At 37.8% G+C, this 10,641-nt stretch overlaps 1 pseudogene; it reads right to left on the minus strand.

The window, feature by feature from the left end:
* Positions 1–1,220: 1,220 nt before the first annotated feature.
* On the minus strand, positions 1,221–5,313 carry LOC101147628 (aldo-keto reductase family 1 member C4-like; annotated as a pseudogene).
* Positions 5,314–10,641: the final 5,328 nt, after the last annotated feature.

Consider the following 10,641-nt stretch of genomic DNA (forward strand, 5'->3'; position numbering starts at 1 on the left):
AAATGGATTCTGATTCCTATGACCTACCTTGGTGAAGAAAGATTTTAGTTTCTGTAACTAGTTTAGAGGAAAAGAGGATTGAGATATAAGAGGGCGAGAGAAGCTCGTAGAAAAACCTTTGCTTCTGAAGCCTTTATTTGGGGCATTGTTTGCTGAGTCCTGGCATTAATAGAGTTGTATGTTGGTTCTCTTATTAATCTGCCAATCATCAATTGATTTTTAGTGAAACATCAGAGAGCAAAGGGGAAGTTTTCCCTTGGCCGCTATAGCTGCCATTTGACTGGAGGGAGATATTTTGTTTTCTTTCTATTACCGGACAGTAAACATGCCTTCCATTTCCTTGAAGAAAAATGCTATCTCTATATGCCAACACTGTTCACTCTATAAATTTCTTTAAAAGAAAAACAGGTGGAATGCAGGGAAGTCAGTGCCCCCTACTTATCAAATGTGCGGAAATGTGAAAGACCTTGCAGAATGGTCTCCCAATAGGCATTTACCAATTTTGATCAATTACACACTCCTTACAGGGTTTGTTTCATTCATAATCTACATCCTCTACCAGACTATAAACTCAAGGCATTTACATTTTATTTCATTTTTGCCTACTTTTTTTATTGGTAAAACAATGTTTGGCGCACAATGAATATTCAATAAAGTTTTGCTAGATGAATAAACGACTGAATGGCACAGTAAGCAAGAACTAACACCATGCCAGAACATGGGTAGATGATTAAGAATCTTAATAAATTAATGAGACGCACTGCTTTAAAATCAGTAAAATTTTGAAATTTTTGAATAATATCTGATGGCTTGGAAAAATACTTGTTACTTCTGTTATATATAAAAGTACATAATCTACATGGAGAAGATGATTTCATGATTGTAAAAATGCACAAAACAAGCATAAATGTTTGCATAGGAAAATTATGAAGAAAAATACACCAAATGTAAATTATTCTGGAATGGAAGAATTACACATTATTTTTGTTCTCTATCTTTTCTATTTTCTAAATATTTATGTTATTTATGCACACTTTTTAATAATTAGAAAAACAAACATCCTCATATTCAAATCTTTGTTATTTCATAAAGTGAAGAAGTGAAAGGCAGGCGAACAGAAACTATAGACTCTGCTTTCTAATCCCCTCACCAAACACAGAGATCCTCTCCAAGATGCCTAAAAGGAAGAAATTCTGCTAGTATCACTCAATAGCTCATGGTCAATATTCTTCAGATAATGGATAACAAGGGTGATTAGCAGCATTGAAATAGAAAAAAGAATATTAATTTATAATTCTTTTCCCACTCTGCGAATGCAAGTGTTTTTCCGAAGGTACAGTGAGGGTTTGCTAGCATCCCATAACATGTATCTCTAATATCTAGACATGCAAAAAGTTGTTGGGAACAGGCCCCCAGATCTGGCCATAGACAGGCCCCAAAACTAGCCATAAACAAATCTCTGCAGCACTGTGACATGCTCATGATGGCTATGACACCCACACTGAAGGTTGTTTGTTTACCGGAATGATGGCAAGGAACAGCTGGCCCACCCAGGGCAGAAAACCACTTAAGGCATTCTTAAACCGCAAACAATAGCATGAGCAATCTGTGCCTTAAGGACATGTTCCTGCTGCAGATAACTAGCCAGAGCCCATCCCTTTGTTTCCCATTTTAGTTAATCTATAATCTATAGAAACAATGCTTATCACTGGCTTACTGTCGATAAATATGTGGGTAAGACTCTGTGGCTCTCAGCTCTGAAGGCTGTCAGCCCCCTGATTACCACTCCACACTCTATATTTCTGTGTGTGTGTCTTTAATTCCTCTAGTGCCACTGGGTTAGGGTCTCCATGATCAAGCTGGTCTCAGCAAAAAGTGATTACTGTTTGATTAATTGTAAGAATTCTTGTTATTCAGTAATAGTAGTATTATTTGTTTTCCTTTTCCTGTGTTCTTTTTTTTCATTTTTATAATTTGTCCTTTCCAACTGAATGTGAATAATGAGTACCTTTTCAGTAGTTAGTGTGCCAGGAGCTGTGATATTGAATAGGGTCACAGAGATGAGTAAGACAAGGCTAAACACTCTCATGAGGGAGGCCACAGATTTCTACTTAAAGCCTTTCAGTATGTAAAAGTCACTTCCCACATTTTTGTTCGTTCAAAAATGTCTTCTCTCAGAATCCTGGTATGGTTTCACAAAAAGAAGAGAGACTGTTCACATATTTTTGGGGGGGACTGAATCTTTATTCTCATAACTAAAATTTTTTCCCTATTTCTGAAATAGTCATATTTTTATTTTATTTTAGTTTTTGGTAATTATTCTACCAGTTTGGAGTGTAGAAGTGGAAAATATGATGCTATTACATTGCTAAGCAGCAAAATGAGCATATATTTCCAAGCCATGCTAATTATGATATTATATATGTAATGTATAAGTAATATAATGAATCAAGGGATTATAAATAGAATTTTAAGTTAATATGCTCTACAACAATCCAGGTTTTTTTTTAAGTGAAGCATAAAAAGACATAGAGGCTTTTCTTTTTTTGATTTTTGCATATAAAATCTCTGTTGGGAGCAAACACACATAAAAAATTTCATTTTTTCCCTATTTCTACACTCCCCTCCAAACTTCTTTGTGTTTGATTCCTCTTCTTTCTCCTCAATCCTGAGATCCTGCCACAGTTAATCCAATGGAACGTCATGTTTGTGAACAAACCAAAGTTAAGGGATGTTGGGTTCCCCAGAGATGGGCTTCAGATGGACAAAGATGACACTGGAATAAGAGTCTTGCCCTGAGGATCCAGAGAAACTCCAGAGGATCTTATCTTGGTAGAGGCCATAGGGGACACCTCAGTCACTAGCACTGAGGGTCTATTAATTTCGTAATTCATTTATCATTCAGGTTGGTGAGATTTACAGAGCTGAGAAAATGAGAGTTGTGACAGGCAAAGAAAGCCAAGGAAGACATAAATTTGGGAGATATAAATGGTGTCCTGAAAAGGTAATGCCACATTAAGGAGAAATGCCACTGGACTCTTACGGGAGGACATGGAAGCAGGGCCCACTGTGACTTCCCTAGGACCTATGCACATTTACCTACCTGGGCCCATCTCCATAAAAATATTAAAATTATGTCTTATGTTGCCTCGGTGGAGACACAAAGAGGGACCAGGTTTGAGTCATTATTACATATTTGTTACCATATTAATTTTTCTTTTTTTAGCATAAATTAAGACAGCCCTGTGCCTTCTAGTCTAATGGGTAAGAGGGTCCAAAGTGTAGGACCCAGGCACAGGTAGTGAGGGCATCAAAAAAAGTGATTCACAATGGTGCAGACATAGGCAGTGTTACTTACAGACCAACATTCCTGTTGGGTCAGAAATTGAGCCCTGGAGGAAACCTATGGTCTGAGGGCTACAGTGAATCTCCTGTTTCACCCCATGCCTGAATTCAGGCCTGTCTTCCTGATGTAGGAAAGATGTGTCCCTCTGTTTTTGTGCATCCTGCAGAAAATGGTCTGTGAAAGAATCTGCAAGCATCACTTACAATTGTAACTTAGCATGTTGGAGATTTCTGTTGAGGCCGTCAATGGCTTTCATGTCCTCTGGAGTCGACTCAAAGTCAAAAACCTGAAAGGCAGGCGATACTCACATTAATCTTTCCCAGGACATCAGCTTCTACCTGGGAATCCAAGGACTTTGCAAGGGGCAAAGGCAAAGATGGCATTAGGGGAGGCATTTCTATCCTCATCGGCTTCCAGGTGCACCTGGCCTGGGACCTCTTCCACCTGAGCTCTGCCTCTTCTCCATCCCACCCCTCTTCTATTCTGCACCACTTCTCAAAAGAAAGATGTGCACTCATCAATCTAAAATATTTCTAGAAAATAGCTTGAGACAGAAAAAGGAAATCACTTGTTTTAAAATGGAAAAGAAAGTGTAGACACAATACCTGCCACCTGGACTTGACCACACTTGGTCAGGCTCTTGTTTCCCCACTTCCCCGGGAACTTGATCCAGCCTTAGACTGAGCAACCCTTGAAACACGGAACAATCCCATTCAAGAAACCAACCTAGACGTAAGCAAGAGAAATTTATTCAAAGGGTAGAACTCTGAGCATAACATCTATGTGTCTCAAAGATCAGTCAGAAAACATTTTTTATAATGACAAGCAAACACAGCTGCAAATAGACAGTATTCAGGGGTCATGAGGTGAGCAAGTAGAACAGTTGATCAGGAAATGCTTTTTCTGGGGCAAACATATTAGTATAATTATGGTCTTCTACACATAGAAAGAGACAAGCAAACTAATAAAAATACCCAAAGACTTTAACAGGTACTACTATAAAGAAAACTCTAAGAGAATATATGAAATTTATACTGAGTAAAAGAAGGAAATGAAAAAAATCAGCAATGATTTGGAGACTAGAGAACACCTAATCCAACTCCTCATTTCAGAAAATCAAGAAAAGCAGATGTCCCTAGCACAGGAATGCATAATAAATTGCCAACTTAATGTTGAAACCCAAATCTCTGGTTTTGGTCCCATCCTAATTCTCTCCACCCATGCTGCCTCTTCTGTGGTAGAGTAGAAAATCTTTAGGATGTACACAAAGCATCTGTGCATAGGAAATAACCAGGAAATGGACTTAGTCCAACGGTATCCTGCTCTCACCTTACAGGAAGCACATGTGTGAAGGACACCATGCAGGAGTCCTAATGCCCACCCAACTCCTCACCTGCATGTCCTCTCTGATCTGCTGTTCATTGGAGCTCTTGACCAGGACCACAGCCCCACGCTGCAGCTGGTAGCACAGAGCAATCAGGGCTGGGGATCACTTGTGAATTTTTGCCATGACACAAAGAACTGGGTCCTCCAAAAGAACTGGTGAGTTCTGGTCCACCCTGGAAGGAAACCCAGAAATGCTGAAGCCCTGAGGCTGGATTCAGTTTGTTAGGCGGCTCCCTAAACAGACTAAGATGTTCATTCTGCACCAGAGCGTCTCAAGTGAGGCCCCTGAATAACAGCAGCAGCATCACCTGGGATCTCGTCAGAAATGCAAATTCTCACCTTACCCTAACTCACTGAGAGTGAACTCCAGGAAAGAGAGTACCATATAATTAAAATACTTCATCAAAATGGCATTTTAGGTAAACTTCCTGATGCTCTTATTACCATAGTTCATGTCGTTGGGTTCCCAGAGCACTGTGGGCAACCAGAACAATGTCTTTTGACTTGCAGAAATCCAGCAGTTTGCTCTGGTTGAGGTAAGGATGACATTCCACCTGCAGATGACAAAGATAGAAAAACATCAGATAATATGAAACAGTTATGTTAATATAAAAAGATTACAGATTAAAGTAAAAGGAGGTGAATAAATATGTGTAGCATCAAATTTGAACTGACAATATTACTGTCAACTAATTATCTTTTCCATCAAAATAAATTTTATATTGCTGTTTCCTAAAAGTATACATAGAAATGTCATTTCTGAGCACAAGCAACTCCATGGACCAGATCCAGTATCTAACTACCTTTGACCACTAGAAGGGCACACAGCCAATTCCAGCTCTGGGATAGGGTAGGATTCTGAGCTTTGGACATCCAATTGTGCCAGAAAGTAAAAATTTCTTCAAAGACTCATGAGGCCAGGTTTAAAATGCAAAATAAGTAGTTTTATAGGAATATTACTAGTAATGTTTGTATAGATTTGAACATCAAAAACAATAATAAGTAAAATCAATCATAAATTATAGCAAAAACAATTCATGGGTTCATAGTCATGACAGATTAAAAGAGAGAGCAAAAATATTTGCCTCCACTGATGGTGATTATTGCAGTAATTTCTTTCTAGGATATGAATAATTAAAGGGAAAGAGTTAAGCTTTTAGCACTTCTGAGAGGAATAACTATTTCTTTTCTTGACTTGGTGAGGGATTTTTTTTTCATGATAAAATGTAAAGTCAGAATAATAAAACTAGTAGTTAAAATTGAAAGTAATTACTTTAAAGCCCCAAGGAAAGAACAAATACAATAATAAAATAATAACACAATACAAAAAATTAAAACATCATTGCTATATACTCAATCATTATGTGGAAATATGTTGTGGAATATAACTTCCCCTCTTGATAATTATCATCCAGCAGATTACTACTAATTGCAAAGGGGAAAACACATCTCTATGAAGATTAGATCTGGCCACCATTAACTTAACCAAGTGATCAAAATTAGCATGACTAATTGTGGGGCAATCTGTCATTTCATGCTGCCTACTGCGGTGTAATTTCAGGGATACAGCAAGGTAGAGACAGTTTATCTCCTAAAATGTTTAACCTCGATGACATAAAGCATTCAAGTATAACTTCTAATTTACAGAAAAGTACCTTTTGAAAACATTAAAAAAAAGTTAACTGATCAAAATACAGTGAGATGAAAGTCACAATTGGATTTTTTTTGTTTTCACTATACATCTTATATTTATTTACCACTTATTTAACATCTCTCATTGTTGTATAATTTTCTCTGTAGAAGTTGTACACATCTTTTATTAGGTATACTTTTGGTACTTAATATCTTTTTATATTATATGGTATCATTAATTTTTTTCATCTGCTGTTTATGGTTAAAAATAAGAGTTATAAAAGACCATTCAAGGAAACAATGGTAAATCTCAATACAGATGGGGTATTAAATAATCTGAGGTCATTATTGCTACTTCCTTAGATATAACAGTTGTACTGTTACTGGGAGAATATCTTCATTCCTATGCTAGCTTTGAAAGCTACCCACCCTGGTAGCTTAACACAAAGGACATAAACTTTTGTGAACTCTGTGACCCTACCTGTCACCTGAGAAACCAGAATACCTCCCTAGGGCAACATAAGGCAAGCTCAAATCTCACAGCCGGTGCTCTTTTGCAAGAGCTGGAAACCAACCAACATAGTTCATTACAGCATCCCTGGGTAGAATAACATTGCACCCAGGAAGAAGAAAACTTGTTTGTAATCTCAGCTGTCCCTGTTGCCTGCAACTACCTGACTAACAAGAAGTCCTGAGCCTGTCCCTGAGACATGTTCACTACTATTATATCCAGCATTTGAGAAAGCCAACACAAAATGGCTATCTGTAACCAAGGAATCTCACAGACTCTATGTCACTTCCTTGACACCATCATGAGAGCTGGTGCTGGTACCCACTGCTGGGAGACATGAAGACAGGTCACATCACAGGATCCCTTGCCAATATTCCCCACCACTAGCCCAGAGTTGGGCAACCCCACTGGGTGGCTAGACCCATAAGAGCAATAGCAATCTATCACTGTAGTCTGGCTCTCAGGATCTTCTACTCCTAGTGTAATGGAAAGAGCGTCACATCAAGACAACATCCCATAGCACAAAAATATCCAGATAGCAGGACTTGAGTTCCAGATCTTTACACTGGTGGGAAGTTTCTTTCAGCAGAGACACAATTTCAGGGCTAGATTCAGTAGGGAAAGTCTAAACCTCTACCACCAACAGTCAAGTGGCCTTAGTGCTCATGAAGGGTCTTGTAGAAGGGGTCTTGTTTCCCCCCTTGTCCATCAATGCAGACATAGCTAGGACTTCTCCTAAAGAAGCTCTGCATGGGTACACCTATACACAGCTTTCCTGGAACACTTCAGAATGACTGCATCCCCACAGAAGGAGCACTCCCCAGGTTCAGGCTTGCATGAGAGGCAGTCACAATTTCTCCCTATTTGGAACATCAACATTTCTACAGATGAAAAGAGGTACCTGTCTGATCTCAAGATTCAGAACACTGGGACAAGAGTGAGGCTGGGAAGTGCATAGCTTTCCTGTCAACCTGGTACGGGAGCTGAGGTAGCTTCTACCCTTTACGTTGATGAGATGAATCCAATTGAGAGCTCTCCCAACCACATTGGGTACTTCATTTAACTACCTGCTTTAACTACAAATGGTTCCTATCCAGAGATACCACCTCTACTGGCCTGGGGTGGTATCCCTGGGTAGGGGATACTCAATAAATAAAATAAACTCTATAAATAAAATACTGGGAAAAAAATGAATAAATAAAAAAGTGCACACAACAGGAGAATAAGATAAGCTTCAAGAGACTGCTGCCACTCCAATCCCATAGGAGACAGTGAACTTGCCCACACACTGAGTATATAGCTACTACAACCAGCATCTGGGGAAGCCATGATACAAAGACTCTCTATAACCAAGGAATTCATATAAGTCTTCACACCTAATAGCACTAAGAACCCAATTAGGCTATTATAAACTATAAACATTAAAGTCAGATCCTTAAAAGGGAAAAAAGAAATTAAAGAAAAACAGGGAAATCAAAAATAAATTCAAGAACAATTAGAAGAAATAGTCTATCAAAATGAGAGGACATCAGAAAAGTAATTATGGTAATATGACAAAACAAGATTTTGTCACCCCAAAACCCTGGGGTCACCCAAATCACCCCAAAAAGATCACACTAGCTCCCCAGCAACAAATCCAAACTAAGATAAAATATTTAAAGTACCAGATACTGAATTCAGAAGGTTCATTATTAAGCTTCTCAACAAGATATCACAGAAAGGTGAAAAACAACCTAAAAATTAAAAAAAAAAATTCAGGATATAAATGAAAAATTTTCCAGAGAGATAGATATCACAAAGAAAAACCAATCAGAACCTCTGGAAATGAAAGACATATTTAGGGAAATACAAAATGCAGTGGAAAGTTTCAACAATAGACTAGAACAAGTAAAGGAAAGAATTTCGGAGCTCAAAGACAAGGCTTTTGAATTAACCCAATCAGACAATAAGAAAACAGGATCAGGTTGGATGGGTGGCTCACACCTGTAATCCCAGCACTTTGGGAGGCTGAGCTGGGTGAATCACTTGAGGTCAGGAGTTCAAGATCAGCCTGGCCAACATGGTGAAACCCAGTCGCTACTAAAAATATAAAAATTAGCCTGGCATGTTGGCATGTGCCTGTAATCGCAGCTACTCAGGAGCCTGAGTCAGGAGAATCGCTTTAACCTGGGAGGAGGAGGTTGCAGCACTGAGCCAAGATCATGCACCTGCACTCCAGCAGTCTGGGCAACAAAGCAAGACTCTCAAAAAAAAAAAAAAAAAAAGAAATGAACAAATTATCCAAGAAATATGAGATTACGTACAACAGCCAAACCTAAGAATAACTGGTGTTCCTGAGGAGAAGAGAAGTCTAAAAGTTTGGAAAACTTACCTGAGAGAATAATTGAGAAAAACTTCCCTGGCCTGGCTAGAGATTTAGATATCCAAATAGAAGAAGCTCAAAGTACTCCTCGGAAATTCATTGCAAAAATATTACCACCAAGTCACATAGTCATGAGTCTATCTAAAGTCAACATGAAGGAAATAATTCTAAGAGAGGTGAGAAAAAAGCATCAGGTAACATAAAGAGGAATCTATCAGACTAACAGGAGACTTCTCAACAGAAACCTCACAAACTAGGAGGGATTGAGGTCCTATCTTTAGCCTTCTTAAACAAAATAACTGTCAGCCAGAAATTTTGTATCCAGCAAAACTATATTTCATAAATGAAGGAGAAATATAGTCATTTTTAGAAAAACAAATGATGAAGGAATTTGACATTATCAAACCAGTTCTACAAGGCATGCTATAAGGAGTTCGAAATCTTCAAACAAAAGACTATTATACACCACAATGGAACCTCCTGAAAGCATAAAACTCACAAATCCTATAAAACAATAACACAACAACAGCAACCAAAAGTATTTAGGTAACAACTGAAATGATGAAAAGAACAGTACCTCACATCTGAATATTAACATTGAACATAAATGGCCTAAATGCTCCACTTAGAAGATACAGAATGGCAGAATGGATAATAAATCACAAACCAAATACCTGCTATCTTCAAGAGACTCACCTAACACATAAAGATTTGGATAAGCTCAAGTTAAAAAGGTGGGAAAAGAGATTCCATGCAAATGGAAACCAGAAGTATTCAGGAGTTGCTACTCTTATATCAGACAAAACAGACTTTAAAGCAACAGCAGTTAAAAAAAAAGACAAAGAAAATCATTATATAATGATAAAAGAATCAATCCAGCAAGAACATATTACAATCTTAAATTTATATGCACCGAATACTGGAGCTCCCAGATTTATAAAACTATTACTAGCAGACTTAAGAAATGAGATAGCAACACACTAATAGTGAGGGACTCAATACTACACTGTACAGCACTAGTCAGATAATCGAGGCAGAAAGTAAATAGGAAACAATGGATTTAACATACTATAGAAAAAAAATTACTAAACAGATGTTTACAGAGCATTCTACCCGCCAACTGCGGAATATACATTCTTCTCATCAGCACATGGAACATTCTCCAAGATAGACCATATGATAGGCCACAAAACAAGTCTCATTAAACTTGAGAAAATCCAAATTATATCAAGTATCTTCTCAGAACACAGTGGAATAAAACTAGAAATTGACTCTGAAAGGGACCCTCAGAACTATACAAATACATGGAAATTAAATAATCTGCTCTTGAATGATTTTGGGTTAACAATAAAATCAAAATGGCAAATAATTTTTTGAAATAAATGATAATAGTGACACAAGTTA

Source organism: Gorilla gorilla, chromosome 8 (genome assembly GCF_029281585.2).
Source record: "Gorilla gorilla gorilla isolate KB3781 chromosome 8, NHGRI_mGorGor1-v2.1_pri, whole genome shotgun sequence".
Lineage (NCBI taxonomy): Eukaryota > Metazoa > Chordata > Mammalia > Primates > Hominidae > Gorilla > Gorilla gorilla.